The sequence below is a fragment of the Hemiscyllium ocellatum genome, chromosome 31 (assembly GCF_020745735.1).
Source record: "Hemiscyllium ocellatum isolate sHemOce1 chromosome 31, sHemOce1.pat.X.cur, whole genome shotgun sequence".
Classification (NCBI taxonomy): Eukaryota; Metazoa; Chordata; class Chondrichthyes; order Orectolobiformes; family Hemiscylliidae; genus Hemiscyllium; species Hemiscyllium ocellatum.
The window spans coordinates 27,671,604-27,690,585 of record NC_083431.1 but is presented as its reverse complement, the minus strand read 5'-3'; the positions used below and the strand labels follow the sequence as shown (position 1 = coordinate 27,690,585).

The 18,982-nt window shown below is 44.6% G+C and overlaps 1 protein-coding gene across 3 annotated transcripts in view; it reads left to right on the top strand.

Moving 5' to 3' along the window:
- Positions 1 to 18,982, top strand: part of si:ch1073-145m9.1 (uncharacterized) — a 158,481-nt gene that overhangs the window by 78,361 nt on the left and 61,138 nt on the right. The gene's annotated exons all lie outside the window — the stretch shown is intronic.

The window sequence follows — 18,982 nt, the reverse complement described above, 5'->3', positions numbered from 1 at the left end:
GGTAATAAACAGTTAAGATAAAGAGGGCTTTGAGTTGTGAGTAGTTATTGTTTTCTTTAAAATAGTGAAATTTGGTACCATATTTAAACAGCTTGTGAGGCAGATGACCTTTTCTGAGTGTTTGGCATCATTAACAGAAGGGTTCACCGCCATGTCATAATAATCTGTGTTCCTTCAATTCTAGTTTCCATTGCTGTCTCTAATTTTAGTTACCCTCTGGAATAAGCTCCCTGCACCCCTCTGTTTTGTTTTCTTCTTTAATGAAAGTCCCTTTTAGAATTTACCTCTTTGATGAAGGTTTTGGTCATCTGATTAAATACGTTGCTTGGTGTGATTTTTTTTGTAATGCTTCTGTGAAGTGTCTCTAGTCACTTCATTACATTAAAGGTACTATATATGTTGTTTGGAATCTTGTCAATGAATTTTAATTTCATTTTAAAAAAAAAAAGGTTTTGTAGTGATTTGCTTTGGCCTGTGGAATAATTGTGTTTGGAAAGCATTAACTCAAAAGAAGCCAATTACATAATTCCTTAGCTATCTGATGGGAAAAAAATGTTTAGGGCTGTAGTGGAAGAACAGGTGCATGCGACTGATTGTGCCATTTAGGAAGTTATCCAATGTGATGAGTCAGTTGGCCTCCTTGCTGTCTCAGTAGATTTTTGAGGATGTGAATGAAGTGGGAGGAGTGCTGATCCAGTGAAAAACTATGTTCCAGATGGTCTGAGCTTTCTGTATTTTATTATAGCTGCAGATATGCAGGCAAGTAGTGGGTATTCCATACTATTCCTGATTTGAGAGTTGTAAATGGCTTTGAAAGGCCAGGAATTGAGACTGTTTTGTAGAAAATCCAGCTTCTCTTTGTTTTTCCAAGTATGTTAATGTGAGTTCTCCAGTTCTGTTCAGGTTAGTATTAGGATTTTGATGGTGGTTTTATGGTAATGCTGTTGAAGATTAGAAAGAGTGGTTGTATTTCCTCATGTTGGAGTTGGTTGTTACCTGGTACTCTTAAGGCTCAAATATTAGCTGGCTTCTGACAATCTAATCTCTGATATTGTCAGGGTCTGTCTTCTGTTGGATAAGGATTTCATTATTTGAGGTTCTATGATTTGAACTTCAGAATCATGAACAAGCAGCACCAATCCCCACTTAATGGAGAAGATTCATTTTTGAATCAGATGAAGCTGGTTTGGCTGAGGATATTGCCATGAGTAATTCATTCAATAATATCTTGGGTTGCAATATTCGATCTGTGACAATCACAATCATGCTGTTTGTCAAGTGTTGCTCCAGTGTTATGACCTTGGCGAGATTCCCCAAATTGTTTTTCTGGATGGATATTTTAAATTATCAAGATTACAGAGGAGGAGAATTAATGGGCTCCCCTTCTGTATTCACTCACCCCAACAGGTGGCCATTACAAAGTTAATTTTAAAAGTGGCATCCACAATTGAAGGAATCCTTTCTACCAGACCAAGTGAACTTATCATGAGGCAATTTTACCAGGTTTTCTTGAGTTGAGTGAGTTTTTTCATTACTAAACATAAGAAATAATAATGCACAGTATTTAGAAACGAAAATTGAGTCCAAACATGTGCAAAAGTTTAAAAAAGATAAATATACCAGTCTCTGGGTTATTTGAAGAGTAGATTCATTGTAACTGCTACAATGATACTGGAAGTCTGGATGTCGGCAGGTGAATTGTTGATTCCATAATGCTTGGTTTTGCACGTCAGCTGAAAGGTCTTTGTCCATTTTCCTTTTGATTATAGTTTTGCTTGCTTTTCGATTTCCAGCAAAGAGAGAAAGAGATTTCCTCCTCCTCTGCTCAGAGGGTCAACTAGAGTTTTCTCGCAGTGACAAACATTCCCACTAAGCTGTGTACATACACAGCCTCTCCAAGGTGCCATATATGATGATTGGCCTCAGCATGATTCTTGAAAAGGGAAAACACCAACATTTGTCTTGCCCATACTGCTGTGTTCAGTTATCAACTTCACAGTATGTGACTAGTCAGTTCAGTTTGCAGAACATAAGGACTCGAAGCAGGAATAGGCCACCTGCCCCTTCGAGCCAGCTCCGCCATTTGATAAGATCATGGCTGATCTTTTCATCAACTTAGTTCCACTTACCTGTGCTGTTACCGTATCCCTTAATTCCTTTATTGTTCAAAAAAACTAGCTTAGCTTTAAAAATTGAAGCATCAACTGGGCAAGGATTTCCATCGATTTACAACCCTCTAGGTGAAGAAGTTCCTTCTCAATTCAGTCCTAAATCTGCTCCCTAATTTTGAGGCTCTGCCCTCTTGTCCTAGTTTCACCTGCCAGTGGAGACATTCTCTCCACTTCTACCTTATCATAGAGTCATAGAGGTGTACAGCAGGGGAACAGACCCTTTGGTCCAATTTGTCCATGCCAACCAGATATCCCAACCCAGTCCACTCCTACTTGCCAGCACCTGGTCCATATCCATCCAAACCCTTCCTATTCATATACCCACTCAGATGCCTTTTAAATGTTGCAATTGTACTAGCCTCCACCACTTCCTCTGGCAGCTCATTCCACACACGCACTACCCTCTGCGTGAAAAAGTTGCCCCTTAGGTCTCTCAACTTTTTCTCCTCTCACCCTAAACCTGTGCCCTCTAGTTCCAGACTCTCCCACTACACGGAAAATACTTTGTCTATTTAACCTATCCATGCCCCTCATGATTTTATGAACCTCTATAAGGTCATCCCTCAGCCTCTGACACTCCAGGGAAAACAGCCCAGCCTTTTCAACCTCTCCCTATAGCTCACATCCCCCAACCCTGGAAACATCCTTGTAAATCTTTTCTGAACCCTTTCAAGTTTCGCAACATCTTTCTGACAGGAAGGAGACCAGAATTGCACGCAATATTCCAAGTGATCTAACCAATGTCCCTTACAGCTGCAACATAACCTCCCAACTCCTGTACTCAATACTCTGACCAATGAAGAAAAGCATACCAAATGCCACCTTCACTATCCTATCTACCTGCGACTCCACTTTCAAGGAGCTATGAACCTGCACTCCAAGGTCTCTTTGTTCAGCAACACTCCCTAGGACCTTACCATTAAGTGTATAAGTCCTGCAAAGATTTGCTTTCCCAAAATGCAGCACCTTGCATTTATCTGAATTAAACTCCATCTGCCACTTCTCAGCCCATTGGCCCATCTGGTCCAGATCCTGTTGTAATCTGAGGTAACCCTCTTCGCTGTCCACTACACCTCCAATTTTGCTGTCATCTGCAAACTTACTAACTGTACCTCTTATGCTCGCATTCAAATCATTTATGTAAATGACAAAAAGTAGAGGGCCCAGCACAGATCCTTGTGGCACTCCACTGGTCACAGGCCTCCAGTCTGAAAAACAACCCTCCACCACCACCCTCTGTCTTCTACCTTTGAGCCAGTTCTGCATCCAAATGGCTAGTTCTCCCTGTATTCCATAAGATCTAACCTTGCTAACTAGTCTCCCATGGCGAACCTTGTCAAATGCCTTACTGACATCAATGGAGATCATGTCTAATGCTCTGTCCTCTTCAATTCTTTTTGTTACTTCAAAAAACTCAATCAATTTTGTGAGATATGATTTCCCACACACAAAGCCACGCTGACTATCCCTAATCAGTCCTTGCCTTTCCAAATACGTGGAATCCTGAGGAACAGGATATACCTCCAAAAACATGCCCAGCACTGACATCAGCCCCATTGGTCTATAGTTCCCTGGCTTGTCCTTACCACCCTTCTTAAACAGTGGCACCACATTAGCCAACCTCCAGTCTTCAGGCACTTCACCTTGACTATCGATGATAAAAATATCTCCGCAAGGTGCCCAGCAACTACTTCCCTAGCTTCTCACAGCATTCAAGAGTACACCTGATCAGGTTGTGAGTTGGGTTGGGTTGTGAGTTCATGGAATGCCCTGCCCGTATCAGTGGTGAACTCTCCTTCTTTATGGTCATTTAAGCGGGCATTGGATAGGCATTTGGAAGTTATTGGGCTAGTATAGGTTAGGTAGGATTCGGTCGGCGCAACATCGAGGGCCGAAGGGCCTGTACTGCGCTGTATCCTTCTATGTTCTATGTTCTATGTCCTGGAGATTTACCTACTTTTATGTGTTTCAACATGTCCAGCACTTCCTCCCGATCTATTTCCAGACATTCTATATCTTCCATGTCCTTTTCCACAGTAAATACTGATGCAAAATATTCATTTGGTATCTTCTCCCATCTCCTGCGGCTCCATACAAATGCCGCCTTGCTGATCTTTGAGGGGCCCTATTTTCTCCCCAGATATCCTTTTGTCCTTAATGTATTTGTAAAAGCCCTTTGGATTCTCATTAACATTGTTTGCCAAAGCTATCTCACATCCCCTTTTTGCCCTCCTGATTTCTCTCTTAAGTATACTCCTACTGCCTTTATGCTTTTCTGAGGATTTACTTGATCTATTTTGTCTATACCTGACATATGCTTCCCTACCTTCATAATTTTAAATGTTTCTATAAGATCACCCCTCATTCTTAGAAATCCCAATGAATATAATCCCAGTCTACTCAGTCTCTCCTCAATCCCCTCAACTCTGGAATTAACCTAGTGAACCACCTCTGCAATACCTGTAGTGCAAGTACATCCTTTCTCAAGTAAGGAGACCAAAACTGCGCACAGTACTCCAGGTGTGGCCTCACCAGCACCCTGTACAGCTGCTTTTAAACTCAATCTCTTTAGAAATGAAGGACAACATTCCATTTGTCTTCCTAATTACTTATTGTACCAGCAGACCAACTATCTGTGAGTCATGCACAAGGACACCCAGGGTCCTCTGCATAGCAGCATGCTGCAACTTTGTACCATTCAAATAATAATCCTTTTTACTGTTACTCCTACCAAAATGGATGATGTCACATTCACTAACATTGTTTTCCATCTGCCAGAGTTGAAAATGTGTTGCTGGAAAAGCGCAGCAGGTCAGGCAGCATCCAAAGAGCAGGAGAATCAACGTTTCGGGCATGAGCCCTTCTTCAGGAGTCATTCCTGAAGAAGGGCTCACGCCCAAAATGTCAATTCTCCTGCTCTTTGCATGCTGCCTGACCTGCTGCGCTTTTCCAGCAACACATTTTCAACTCTGATCTCCAGCATCTGCAGTCCTCACTTTCTCCTTCCATCTGCCAGATCTTTGCCCATTTACTTAAAGTATCTGTGTACCTCTGCAAAGTTTCACAGTCTTCTGTACACTTTGCCACTCATCTTTGTGTTAAAGTATGCGGATGACACCCTACATGCAGCCCCCAACTCCAAATCGTCTATATAAATTGTGAATAATTATGGTCCCAACACTTAGCCCTCAGGCACACCACTAGTTACTGATTGCCGACCAGAATAGCACTCATTTATCCCCAATCTTTGCTTCCTGTTAGTCAACCAATCCTCTGTCAATGCTAATACTTTATCCATAATGGCGTGCATCTTTATCTTTTGCAGCAGCCTCTTATGTGGTACCTTATGAAAGGCCTTTTGGAAATCAAGATACAACTCATCCACTGGGTTCCCATTGTCCACCTTGCTCATTACGTCTTCATAGAATTCCAAAAGATGTGTTAAACATAACCTGCCCTTCATGAACCCTTGCTGTGTCTACCCAATGGGACAATTTCTATCTAGATGCCTTGCCTTGCTGTTTCTTCCATGATAATAGACTCCAGCATCTTCCCCAGTACAGAGGTTAAGCCAACCAGTCTATAATTCCCCATCTTTAGCCTCCCTCCCTTTTTAAAGTGGTCACATGTTTGCTGTTCTCCAATTTGCTGAAAATGCCCCAAAGTCCAGCAAATTTTGAAAAATTACCACAAATACACTTGCTATTTCTCCCACCATCTATTTTAGTACCCTGGGATGCATTCCATCAGGACCAGGAGACTTGGCTATCCTTAGCTCCATTAGGTTGCCCAACACTACCTCTTCTGTAATAATGATTGTTTTCAGGTCCTCACTTACTTTCATCTCTTTGTCAATTACAGACATGTTATTCGTGTCCTCCATTGAAGAGCAGTATAAAATACCTGTTCAGTGCCTCGGCCATTTCATCATATCCCATAACTAAATGCCACCTCATCCTGTAAAGGACCAATGTTTACTTTAGCCACTCTTTTTCATTTTATCTATTTATAGAAACCTTTGCATTCTGTCTTTATATTCTGTGCTTGTTCTTTCTCATGTTCTATTTTACTTTTCTTTATAGCTTTTTTTGTGGCTTACTGTTGACCTTGAAAGTTTTCCCAATGTTCTTGGCCATATTGTATGCCATCTCTTTCAATTTGATAGCCTCCCTTATTTCCTTAGACACCTATGGCAGATTACCCTTTTTTTTTTACAGTCCTTCCTTTCATTAGAATATGCTTTTGCTGAGCAATTTGAAAAATTGCTTTGGAAGTCCTCCACTGCTCATCAATTATCCCATCATAAAGTCTTTGTTTCCAGTCTATTTTAGCAAAGTCTATTGTAGTCTCCCTTGTTTAAGCACAAGACCCTGGTATTGGATTTTAGCTTCACACTCCCCATCTGTATCCTAAATTCAACCATACTGTGATCACTCCTTCCAAGAGGATCCCTAACTATGAGGTCATTAATTATTCCTGTCTCATTACACCCTCTGACGACCCCTTCTCCCTCCTCCAATACACCCCATCCACCTGGACACCCCGTGCTGGCCTCTTATCCGCCCTCGATCTATATATAGCCAACTGCCGCCGCGACATTAACCAACTCAACCTGTCCACTCCTCTCACCCACTCCAACCTCTCTCCCTCAGAACGTGCAGCCCTCCACTCCCTCCGCTCCAACCCCAACCTCACCATCAAACCGGCAGACAAGGGAGGCGCGGTAGTAGTTTGGCGCACCGACCTTTATACCGCTGAGGCCACCGCCAGCTCGCGGACGCCTCCTCCTATTGCCCCCTTGACCATGACCTCACCTCCCACCACCAAACCATCATCTCCCAGACCATCCATAACCTCATCACCTCAGGGGATCTCCCATCCACCGCCTCCAACCTCATAGTCCCACAATCCCGCACCGCCCATTTCTACCTCCTGCCCAAAATCCACAAACCTGACTGCCCCGGCTGACCCATTGTCTCAGCCTGCTCCTGCCCCACCGAACTCATCTCCGCATACCTCGACACGGTTCTGTCCCCTTTAGTCCAAGAACTTCCCACCTACGTTCGGGACACCACCCACGCCCTCCACATCCTCCATGATTTTCGCTTCCCTGGTCCCCAACGCCTTATCTTCACAATGGACAACCAGTCCCTGTACACTTCCATCCCCCATCACGAAGGACTCAAAGCCCTCCGCTTCTTCCTTTCCCGCCGCACCAACCAGTACCCTTCCACTGACACCCTCCTTCGACTGACTGAACTGGTCCTCACCCTGAATAACTTCTCTTTCCAATCCTCCCACTTCCTCCAAACTAAAGGAGTTGCCATGGGCACCCGCATGGGCCCCAGCTATGCCTGTCTCTTCGTAGGATATGTGGAACAGTCCATCTTCCGCAACTACACTGGCACCACCCCCCACCTTTCCTCCACTCCATCGATGACTGTATCGGCGCTGCCTCGTGCTCCCACGAGGAGGTTGAACAGTTCATCAACTTTACCAACACCTTCCATCCCAACCTCAAATTCACCTGGACTGTCTCAGACTCCTCCCTCCCCTTCCTAGACATTTCCATTTCTATTTCGGGCGACCGAATCAACACAGACATCTACTATAAACCGACTGACTCCCACAGCTACCTGGACTACACCATCTCCCACCCTGCCCCCTGTAAAAACGCCATCCCATATTCCCAATTCCTTTGTCTCCGCCGCATCTGCTCCCAGGAGGACCAGTTCCAATACCGTACAGCCCAGATGGCCTCCTTCAAGGACCGCAGATTCCCCCCAGACGTGATCGACAATGCCCTCCACCACATCTCCTCCTCTTCCCGCTCTTCCGCCCTTGAGCCCCGCCCCTCCAACCGCCACCAAGACAGAACCCCACTGGTTCTCACCTACCACCCCACCAACCTCCGTATACAGCGTATCATCCGCCGTCATTTCCGCCACCTTCAATTGGACCCCACCACCAGGGATATATTTCCCTCCCCTCCCCTATCAGTGTTCCGCAAAGACCACTCCCTTCGTGACTCCCTCGTCAGGTCCACACCCCCCACCAACCCAACCTCCACTCCCAGCACCTTCCCCTGCAACCGCAGGAAATGCAAAACTTGCGTCCACACCTCCTCCCTCACTTCTCTCCAAGGCCCCAAGGGATCCTTCCATATCCGCCACAAATTCACCTGCACCTCCTCACACATCATCTATTGCATCCGCTGCACCTGATGTGGCCTCCTCTATATTGGGGAGACAGGCCGCCTACTTGCGGAATGCTTCAGGGAACACCTCTGGGACGCCCAGACCAACCAACCCAACCAACCCGTGGCTCAACACTTTAACTCTCCCTCCCACTCCACCGAAGACATGCAGGTCCTTGGACTCCTCCATCGCCAGAACATCATAACACGATGGCTGGAGGAAGAGCGCCTCCTCTTCCGCCTGGGAACCCTCCAACCACAAGGGATGAACTCAGATTTCTCCAGTTTCCTCATTTCCCCTCCCCCCACCTTGTCTCAGTCGATTCCCTCGAACTCAGCACCGCCCTCCTAACCTGCAGTCTTCTTCCTGACCTCTCCGCCCCCACCCCACTCCGGCCTATCACACTCACCTTGACCTCCTTCCACCTATCACATCTCCATCGCCCCCTCCCCCAAGTCCCTCCTCCCTACCTTTTATCTTAGCCTGCCTGGCACCCTCTCCTCATTCCTGATGAAGGGCTCTGGCCCGAAACGTCGAATTTCCTGTTCCTTGGATGCTGCCTGACCTGCTGTGCTTTAACCAGCAACACATTTTCAGCTCTGATCTCCAGCATCTGCAGTCCTCACTTTTTACTCATTACACAGGACCAGATCTAGGATAGCTTGCTGCATTCAGTTTCACTGTATGCTGTTCACAAAAACTATTGCAGATCCACTCAATGACTCCACCTCAAGACTACCCTGACTGAGCTAATTTGACCAATTGACATGTGGATTAAAATCCCCCATGCTAATTGCCATTCCGTTTTTACAGCATTTGTTATTTCTTTGTTTATTGCCAACTCCAATGTGATGTTGTTATTTGGTGGCCTATAGACTACACCTGTCTGTGGCTTTTACTTAGAAATTCTAATTTCCACCCAAATGGATTCAAACGTATTCTCCAAACCTATATCATCTGTCAGCACTGCTGTGATGTCGTCCTTGAATATCAAAGCAACACCACCTCCCTTACCTTCCTGTCTGTCCTTCCGAGTAGTCTGATACCACTGGATATTTAACTCTCAGTTGTGACCAGCCTGTAACCATGTCTCTGTAATGGCACAAATCATATGATTTAGTAGCTACTAACTCATCAACCTTATGACAAATGCTGTGAGCATTTAGGTAAAGCGCCCTTATGCTAGTTTTCTTACCCTCATGATTTCCAACATTTCCAATGATATCATCTGAATTATTCTTCCTTTTTATTTCTTTCATAGTCTGTCTTATAATTAAACCCTCCTACACACATGCTAACCTGCTGCTTATCTTTCTATTTGCCATCATTCTTCCTATCATTTTCCCTTTCTTTTCCCCTGAATCATTAGTTTAAAGTCCTAGTGACCACCCTATTTATTCTTTTCACTTGAACAATGGTTTCAGATCGGTTCAGGTGGAGACCTCCCATCGATACAGATTTCCCCCTGCCGGTTCCAGAACTGCTGTCAGTGCTCATCTCTCCCTTTTTGAAGTTCTTTTGTTTTAGACTACTTTGACATTGATCAGGTGTGACAATCTGTGGTCTCCTTTGAGATTGAGGCTTCTTCCGCCGCCTCTGCCTCCGAGCTTACTTTTACAATCAGGACTCCTGCCCATCTTCCAAGGACCCCTTCGCCCGCCTCCAACACACTCCATCGACCTGGATACCCCGGGCTGGCCTATTACCTGCCCTCAACCTCTTCATTTCCAACTGTCGCTGGGACATTAACCGCCTCAACCTGTCTACCCCTCTCGCCCTCACACGTGCTGCCCTCCACTCCCTCTGCTCCAATCCCGACCTCATCAAGCCAGCAGTGGTGGGTGCAGTGGTAGTCTGGTGCACTGACCTCTACACAGCTGAAGTCAAATGCCAACTCGAGGATACCACCTCCTACTACCCCCTCGACCATGACCCCCACCCCCATCATCAAACCATCATCTCCCAGACCATACAGAACCTCATCACCTCAGGAGATCTCCCACCCACAGCTTCCAACCTCATAGTCCGGGAACCCCGCACTGCCCGGTTCTATCTCCTTCCCAAGATCCACAAGCTTGACCACCCTGGCTGACCCATTGTCTCAGCAAGCTCCTGCCCCACTGAACTTACCTCTACCTACCTCGACACTGTCCTCTTTTCCCCGCCCCCCCAGTCCAGGAACTCCCCATCTACGTTCGAGACACGACCCTTGCCCTCCACCTCCTCCAAGACTTTCATTTCCCTGGCCCCCAACGCCTCATCTTCACCATGGATATCCAATCCCTCTACATCTCCATCCGCCATGACCATCCGTTTCTTCCTCTCCCTACGTCTCCAACAGTATCTTTCCACCGACGCTATCATTCGTTTGGCCGAACTGGTCCTCACCCTTAACAATTTCTCCTTCGAATTCTCCCACTTCCTCCAGCCATGGGCACCCATATGGGCTCCAGCTATGCCTGTCTCTTTGTTGACTACGTAGAACAGTCCATCTTCCGTAGTTACACTGGCACCACTCCCCACCTCTTCCTCCGTTACATTGATGACTGCATTGGTGTCACCCCGTGCTCCCTCGAGGAGATTGAGCAATTCATCAACTTCACCAACAAATTCCACCCTGACCTTAAATTTACCTGGACCATCTCTGACACCTCCCTCCACTTCCTGGACCCCTCCATCTCCATTTAATGACTACCGACTTGACACTGCCTTTTTTTTTTACAAATGCACCCACTCCCACAGCTACCTGGATTACACCTCTTCTCACCCACCTCCTGCAAAAATGCCATCCCGTATTCCCAATTCCTCTGCCTCCGCCGTATCTGCTTCCAGGAGGATCAGTTCCACCATAGAACACACCAGATGGCCTCCTTTAGAGACTGCAATTTCCATTCCCAAGTGGTTAAAGATGCCCTCCAACGCATCTTGTCCATATCCCGCACCTTTGCCTTCAGATCCCATCCCTCCAACTGTAGCAAGGACAGAACCCCCCCCCCCGGTGCTCACCTTCCACCCTACCAACCTTCATATAAACCAAATCATCTGACGACATTTCCGCCACCTCCAAACGTACCCCACCACCAGGGATATATTTCCCTCCCCACCCCTTTCCGCCCTCCACCGTTCCCTCCGTGACTGCCTGGTCAGGTCCACGCCCCCTCCCCCAAATAACCCACCCTCCCGTCCTGGCACCTTCCCCTGCCACTGCAGGAATTGCAAAACCTGCGCCCACCCTCCTCCCTCACCTCCATCCAAGGCCCTAAAGGAGCCTTCCACATCCGTCAAAGTTTTCTCTGCACATCCACCAATATCATTTATCAGTGCTCCCGATGCGGTCTCCTCTACATTGGGGAGACTGGACGCCTCCTAGCAGAGCGCTTTAGGGAACATTTCTGGGACACTCGCACCAATCAACCCCACTGCCCTGTGGTCCAACATTTCAACTCCCCCCTCCCACTCAGCGGAGGATTTGGAGGTCCTGATCCTCCTCCACCGCCGCTCCCTCACCACCCAACGCCTGGAGAAAGAACGTCTCATCTTCCGCCTCGGAACACTTCAACCCCATGGCATCAATGTAGACTTCACCAGTTTCCTTATTTCCCCTTCCCCCACCTCGCCCCAGGGCCAACCTTCCAGCTCAGCACTGTCCCCATGAGTTGTCCTACCTGCCTATCTTCCTTTCCACCTATCCACTCCACCCTCCTCTCTGAGCTATCACCATCCCACCCCTATTCACCTGTTGTACTCTTTGCTACCTTCCCCAATCCTCCTCCCTGACCTATCACCTTCATCCCCACCCCCACTCACCTATTGTATTTTATGCTACTTTCTCACCACCCCCACCCTCCTCATTTATGTCTCCACCCTTCAGGCACTCTCTTTCCTGATGAAGGACTTTTGCCCGAAACGTCGATTTCCCTGTTCCTTGGATGCTGCCTGAACTGCTGCGCTTTTCCAGCACCACTCTAATCTAGAATCTGGTTTCCAGCATGTGGAGTCATTGTTTTTACCTAGTTGATTATCCACATGAGCCTTCCGGACAGTAACTGAATTATGTTACACCAAATATACATTTGCAGTCATTCCTCTAACTTGTATAACCTTATTTTAAGAATCTTGTAATTAAAAGTTCAATCTACCTGTATTTGATCTATGATCATGAAGCCAGACTGTGATAAGTTGTTCCTTTTGATTCGTTGACCACAATTAGATGTTGTACCATATTTTGCTTGAATGCTGGTTAATGTTGGGAACCAAATCCTGTCGTAAGTGAGAAACGCGTTTTGTATGTTAAATGCTTTGGAGGAATGAGTGCATTCTTGTCATTTGTTGCAGTGCTTTATTTCTCTAGCCCTGACAAGCTAATTAGAGAAGAATGTGATTAAGCCTGTAGAATTAAGCCAGGGAACTATAGACCAGTGAGCCTGACCTCGGTGGTGGGCAAGTTGTTGGAGGGAATCCTGAGGGACAGGGTGCACATGTATTTGGAAAGGCAAGGACTGATTCGTGATAGTCAACATGGCTTTGTGCATGGGAAATCATGTCTCACAAACTTGATTGAGTTTGTTTTAAGAAGTAACAAAGAAGATTGAGGGCAGAGCAGTAGATGTGATCTATATGGACTTCAGTAAGGCATTCGACAAGGTTTCCCATGGGAGCCTGATTTCATGGAATACAGGGAGAACTAGCCATTTGGATACAGAACTGGTTCAAAGGTAGAAGACAGAGAGTGATGGTGGAGGGTTTTTCAGACTGGAGTCCTGTGACCAGTGGAGTGCCACAAGGATCAGTGCTGGGCCCTCTACTTTTTGTCATTTACATAAATAATTTGGATGCGAGCATAAGAGGTACAGTTAGTAAGTTTGCAGATGACAGCAAAATTGGAGGTGTAGTGGACAGCGAAGAGGGTTACCTCAGATTAGAACAGGGTCTGGACCAGATGGGCCAATGGGCTGAGAAGTGGCAAATGGAGTTGAATTCAGATAAATGTGAGGTGCTGCATTTTGGAAAGCTAATCTTTGCAGGACTTATACACTTAATGGTAAGGTCCTAGGGAGTGTTGCTGAACAAAGAGACCTTGGAGTGCAGGTTCATAGCTCCTTGAAAGTGGTGTCACAGGTAGATAGGATAGTGAAGAAGGCTTTTGGTATGCTTTCCTTTATTGGTCAGAGTATTGAGTACAGGAGTTGGGAGGTCATGTTGCGGCTGTACAGGACATTGGTTAGGCCACTGTTGGAATATTGCATGCAATTCTGGTCTCCTTCTCAGGATGTTGGGAAAGGTGAAAGGGTTCAGAAAAGATTTACAAGGCTGTTGCCAGGGTTGGAGGAACTGAAGCTACAGGGAGAGGCTGAACAGGCTGGAGCTGTTTTCCCTGGAGCGTCGGAGGCTGCGAGGTGACCTTTTGGAGGTTTACAAAATTGAGGGGCATGGATAGGATAAATAGACAAAGTCTTTTCCCTGGGGTCAGGGAGTCCAGAACTAGAGGGCAGAGGTTTAGGGTGAGAGGAGAAAGATATAAAAGAAACCTAAGGGGTGACTTTTTTATGTAGAGGGTGGTACGTGTGTGGAATGAGCTTCAGAGGAAGTGGTGGAGGCTGGTACAATTGCAACATTTAAGAGGCATCTGGATGCGTATATGAATAGGAAGGGTTTGGAGGGATATGGGCCGGGTGCAGGCAGGTGGGACTAGATTGGGTTGGGATATCTGGTCGGCATGGATGGATTGGACCGAAGGGTCTGTTTCCATGCTGTACATCTCTATGACTCTATGCCATTCAGCGTGTGGTTCCCATATCTGCTGTCTTCAAGAGCAACTCAGCTAGTCCCTGGATTTATCTCATTCTTTCCACTTTTTTTGGTTTATCCAAAAGAGAAACAAAATTTTCGCAACAGCAGACACGCGATTTTTTTTTTCTCTTAGGTTCAATTTCTTGCCTCCTTTTTTTTTCTTCTCAACACTGGTCTTTTTGTGAAAATTTATTGGCATCACAAAACTGGTATAGATTTAGGTTGAGAATTGCATCAACACCATAGTTTTGTAATGATATTCAAGGGTGTATGATAGAGTGTGGACCTTTTTTTGATTGATTGGTTTATTTTTGCGGCTGTGAATGTCGGTATTCAGTTGTTTGTGGTCCAGCCTTAGTTACACATCGTGCAAACTATTTCTCAGTTTTGCTGTTCTGAAGTTGAAAACCGACATGAATTTTCGGGAGTAAATGACAGACAACATATTCACCAAAACAGGAAGATTTGAATGATTTCTATGAGTGGGAGTCACCAACTTACCACTAAAAATCCCAGCATGCAGGAAACACAACTCTGCTGATTTATTTGAATGTGCAAATTGCAGCTGATTTAAAAAAAAACAGGATATCTTTATATGCTGCATGTTGTGGTTCTAATTCTTAGGAAATTTAGTTCTTTCATTTATTATTGGTTTGTTTCAGTTCTCTTTAAGGCAGCTTTAAGTAGAAATAGGAATGTTAAATTAACATTTGGTACAGGGATTTAGAGGAAAACCGCTTATTCTTTCAGTATCATTTCTTCTTGTGTTGAAACTTCTGTCCCTTTTCATAATTGGAATTTCATAGACTTCTTAACTTATAAAGCAAGTATGCTCAACACAACTTGCATTTATATACCAACTCTAATTAAATAAAATGGTGTTTCAGAGGAACCTTAACAAACAAAATCTGATACACAAGTATCTTGGAACAAATGACCAGTAACTTGATGAATGGTAGGTTTCGGGGAGTTTCGCTGAGAATAGAGAGTTAGAGAGGCCAAGAAGTTTACAGGGGGAATTCCAGAGGTTGGCTAAAGCAGCTAAAGGCCTGCTGCCAATTGTGGAGTGCTCAAAGCCAATGACATGCAAGAGACAAGAGCTAGAGGATGCAATAAATTTGAAAGGTTGTAAGGCTGGAGCATGTTCCAGAGAAAGGAAGGAGAGCAATGGAGGGGTTTGAAAACAAATGTGAAAAAAGTTGTTGGCAGACTGGGCTGATGCAGGTCAAGCACGAAAAGTGTGATGAGTGATATCTGAAGAGCTTGAAGTGGAAAATGAAAAACTGGACAGCATAATTGGCATAACCCAGTCAAGAGGTAGTGAATGTATGATGAGGGTATCAACAGCAGCTGAGCTGAGGTGGATGAAGTAAAATGATGTAACTGTGATGGAACTAAGAGATCTTGATGATGAAGTGGTTATGTTGAATATTGTATTTCCTCTCCATTTTCCTGCCAAAGCATGGATCTCCTGAGGTCCATGCATGGCAGTAGCTTCTGGAACTGAAAGTCAGTGTGTCAACACAGCAGTGAGCATGGACCTCTTGAGTTACTGCACAGGTTAGAGGGAATGTTGGAAAGCCATCTTATGGATGATACTACAATAAGGTTACTGTTAAGTTTTCTTTTTACTTCTGAGGTTCTTATACATTTTGATGCAACTGTAATACACCAACTTTTGTGAACAAGCAACTAAATTTATTAAGCATTGTACAGAAGAAGCTAGGTGACCCCCTTTGACCTGACTTTGCATGCGTGCATGTGAAGAGGGTCAAAGTGAGGCTGTGAACAAAGAAAGCACATCCTGTTTATACAGGTCAGTTGCAATGATTACAGATGCTGTGGACACTCCCCCACAGTCACAAGCCACTCGAGACAATCCCCAGTTACTCTCAGTCACACGTTACCGCAGGTACAAGGGCAGGATGAGACCATCCTCTGAGATGGGGCTGATGCCCTAATCCTGGGGAATCGTTATGCAGATGATTTCTTGACTCAGTGCTTTCTCAAGACCATTACAGGTGTGACATACCTCTAGCTGTAAAGCATTTCTGAATGGAAGAGATTGAATTGATTGTTATAATTTGACAATAGCAGGGGTGTAATATCTAAATGAAGTGTAAATTACAATGAACAGTCAACCGCATTCTTTCATGACTTTCGTCCCCGCCCAAAGACAGTGCAGTTTGACCCTTTAATATTACGTTAATGTCCAGAGAGAGTCCCAGTTAATCTGTTAACATTACAGTTACAAGCCATCTGGCACTGCCTGGGAAACGGGTAGCTTACAAATTAAATTTGTGGCATGGACCAAAGACTAACTTCTATTATGTCAATCTTTAGTTGAAAGGAAGTTATGCCTAATAATTGGATGTGGGATGTGACAAACCTGGGGAGATGGTGAGGTACAACTGGGTCAGTGCTAATGTGGAACCTGACACTTTGATATCAAGTACAGTAAGAATGAAAAATAGGAAAGGGACAGCCATAAAATGAAAACAAAGGCTTCAGTCTTCAGAGTATTTAATTGGAAAAAAACTTTGGCTCATCCTCACCAAAGGATGCTTCCAATTAAACCTGTTGGACTGTAACCTGGTGTTGTGTGATTTTTAACTACTTATGGGTGTTAGACAAGTAGGCTTATTGCTGAGTGACAGTGAAAGGATCAGGAGAGGTGATGATGAGAGGAAGCTGGGTCTTGAAACCTGCATGTATAAATTGGTTGGTTTTCTGATGGTGTAACTAAAGAGTAGTACATAGATGAATAAGAGAGGGCCTACAATAGATCCTTGGATGCTGTCAGATGTATTTGTGTGGGAAAGAGTTGTGGGAAAAATAGGTCTGGATTAAAGAGGTGACAGTAACTTGAATAACTGTACAGAAGAAAGGAAAGAGATTTGAAGATGTGTTTGTGATTTGCAGAGACAAAGGGACAAGGGTTAGCTGGCTTTTGAAGAGTGGTGATGATGGCAGATTTATAGAACTTTTAAACAGTATTCAGAATCAGGAAATCTTTAACTATATAGCTAACTTTGGGGACCGCAAAACAATTTAGTGGTCAGTAGTTTACAGCACAGAATACAGTATAGAATCCAGTATAGAAGCAAGCCATTTGCCCCATCAAGTCCACAGTGACCCTCCAAAGAGCATCCCATGCAGACTCACCTCCTATCCTATCCCCGTAACCATGCATTTTCCCACCTAGCCTGTACATCCCTGGACATTGTGGACAATTTAGCATGGCCAATCCACCTAACCTGCATATCTTTAGACTGGGAGGAAACTGGAGCACCTGGAGGAAACCCAAGCCAACACAGGGAGAATGTGCAAACTCCACACAGTCGGCTGAGGATGGAATTGAATCCAGGTCTCTGGTGCCGTGAGGCAGCAGTGCTAACCGTTGCTAGCCACTGTGCTGCTCTGTTTGGGAGGAATAGGATTGAGGGAGGAGGAGTTGGGTCTTGTGAATCTGAGGCACTATCCCATACTATATGTGGGGAGCAGAGGGATACAGATGCTTAGGAATTGGGCGACAGGTTTAGTCAGTAGATTTGGATCGGCTCAGACTTGGAGAGCCGAAGGGCCTGTTCCTGGGCTGTAAATTTTCTTTGTTCTTATTCTATATTTGTCTTTTATGCCATATGCGTAATTTAATAAATAGCATAAATAAACAATTTGTTAATCCTCCTTATAAATCATTGAGTGTCAGCTGTGATTCACCTCCGTACCATGAGGTAGCCCTACTCAGTACATTTTGGACGAGAGATAAACCTGCTCAGGTGGATGTAAAAGATACCATAATCACTGTTTTGAAGAAGACCAGGGAGTTGTTTCCATTGTTCTGGCCAGAGTTTGTACCTCCAATTAACATCACAAAAACTGGATCATCTGACTGATTGCACCAGCATTTATGAAATGTTAACAGTGTGGTGATAGTCTGTGATGGTGTCACAAACCAAGCAGAAGTTTTACTTGAGCATAAATGAGTATTACACTACTTTTATATGTATGGCAAAGACCTCAAGGCACTGTTCCAAAGAGCAAGGGAGTTTTTTGCAGTGTCCTGGCTAATGTTTGTCCCTCAAATCAACTTGAACAATTAAAACTTTTTGTGGGAGCTTGCTGTGTGAAAGTTGAGTGCCTAATTTCTTCTATTAATAAAGTATTGCATTACAAAAGTTCAATTAGCTGAAAATTCCTTTAGAATGTGTGGTGGTAATGAAAGTTATATTCTTTTTGTTTGTGCAAACTCAGTATCCAGCAATCCATCGTGGATCTGAAATTGATGAGCTCGAGGCATAAAGTATGAAGTATTCAATGCCATGTTCATTCTATTCTAGTGTTAATGTGCTTTGTCTTTTAAAAACAGGTTAATTGTAGTTATGTTAGTTTCTTGTCAAGTGTTTGTGTTTCAACCAAACCAAGAGAATGAGCATGCAGTTCAATCGTGTCCTTCAGAGAGGAGGAATTTGTATCGACAACAGCTATTTCATCTGATCTTTCAGTTAACTTTAAACTTGTATAATTTAGGATCCCACAATCATCAAGGTTATTTCCATTATGATTTCCATTGGGAATTGACAATCAGCACTGTCTCGTAGAATTAATGCATGTACTTACATTATCTATTACACATGAAGTTATTTTAATTCTGTCACATTTTGTTCCAGTAACAGTTATTTTGTTGTTGAACTTTGCACATTATCTTTAAATGAAAGAGTTAATGTTTTTTTTCCCCAAGGGTGCAGGCATATGTAACATACATTGTCTTTAATCTGCTCTCATTCACTTTAGAAAGGGGGTGCAGGAAGATGAAATTGATGA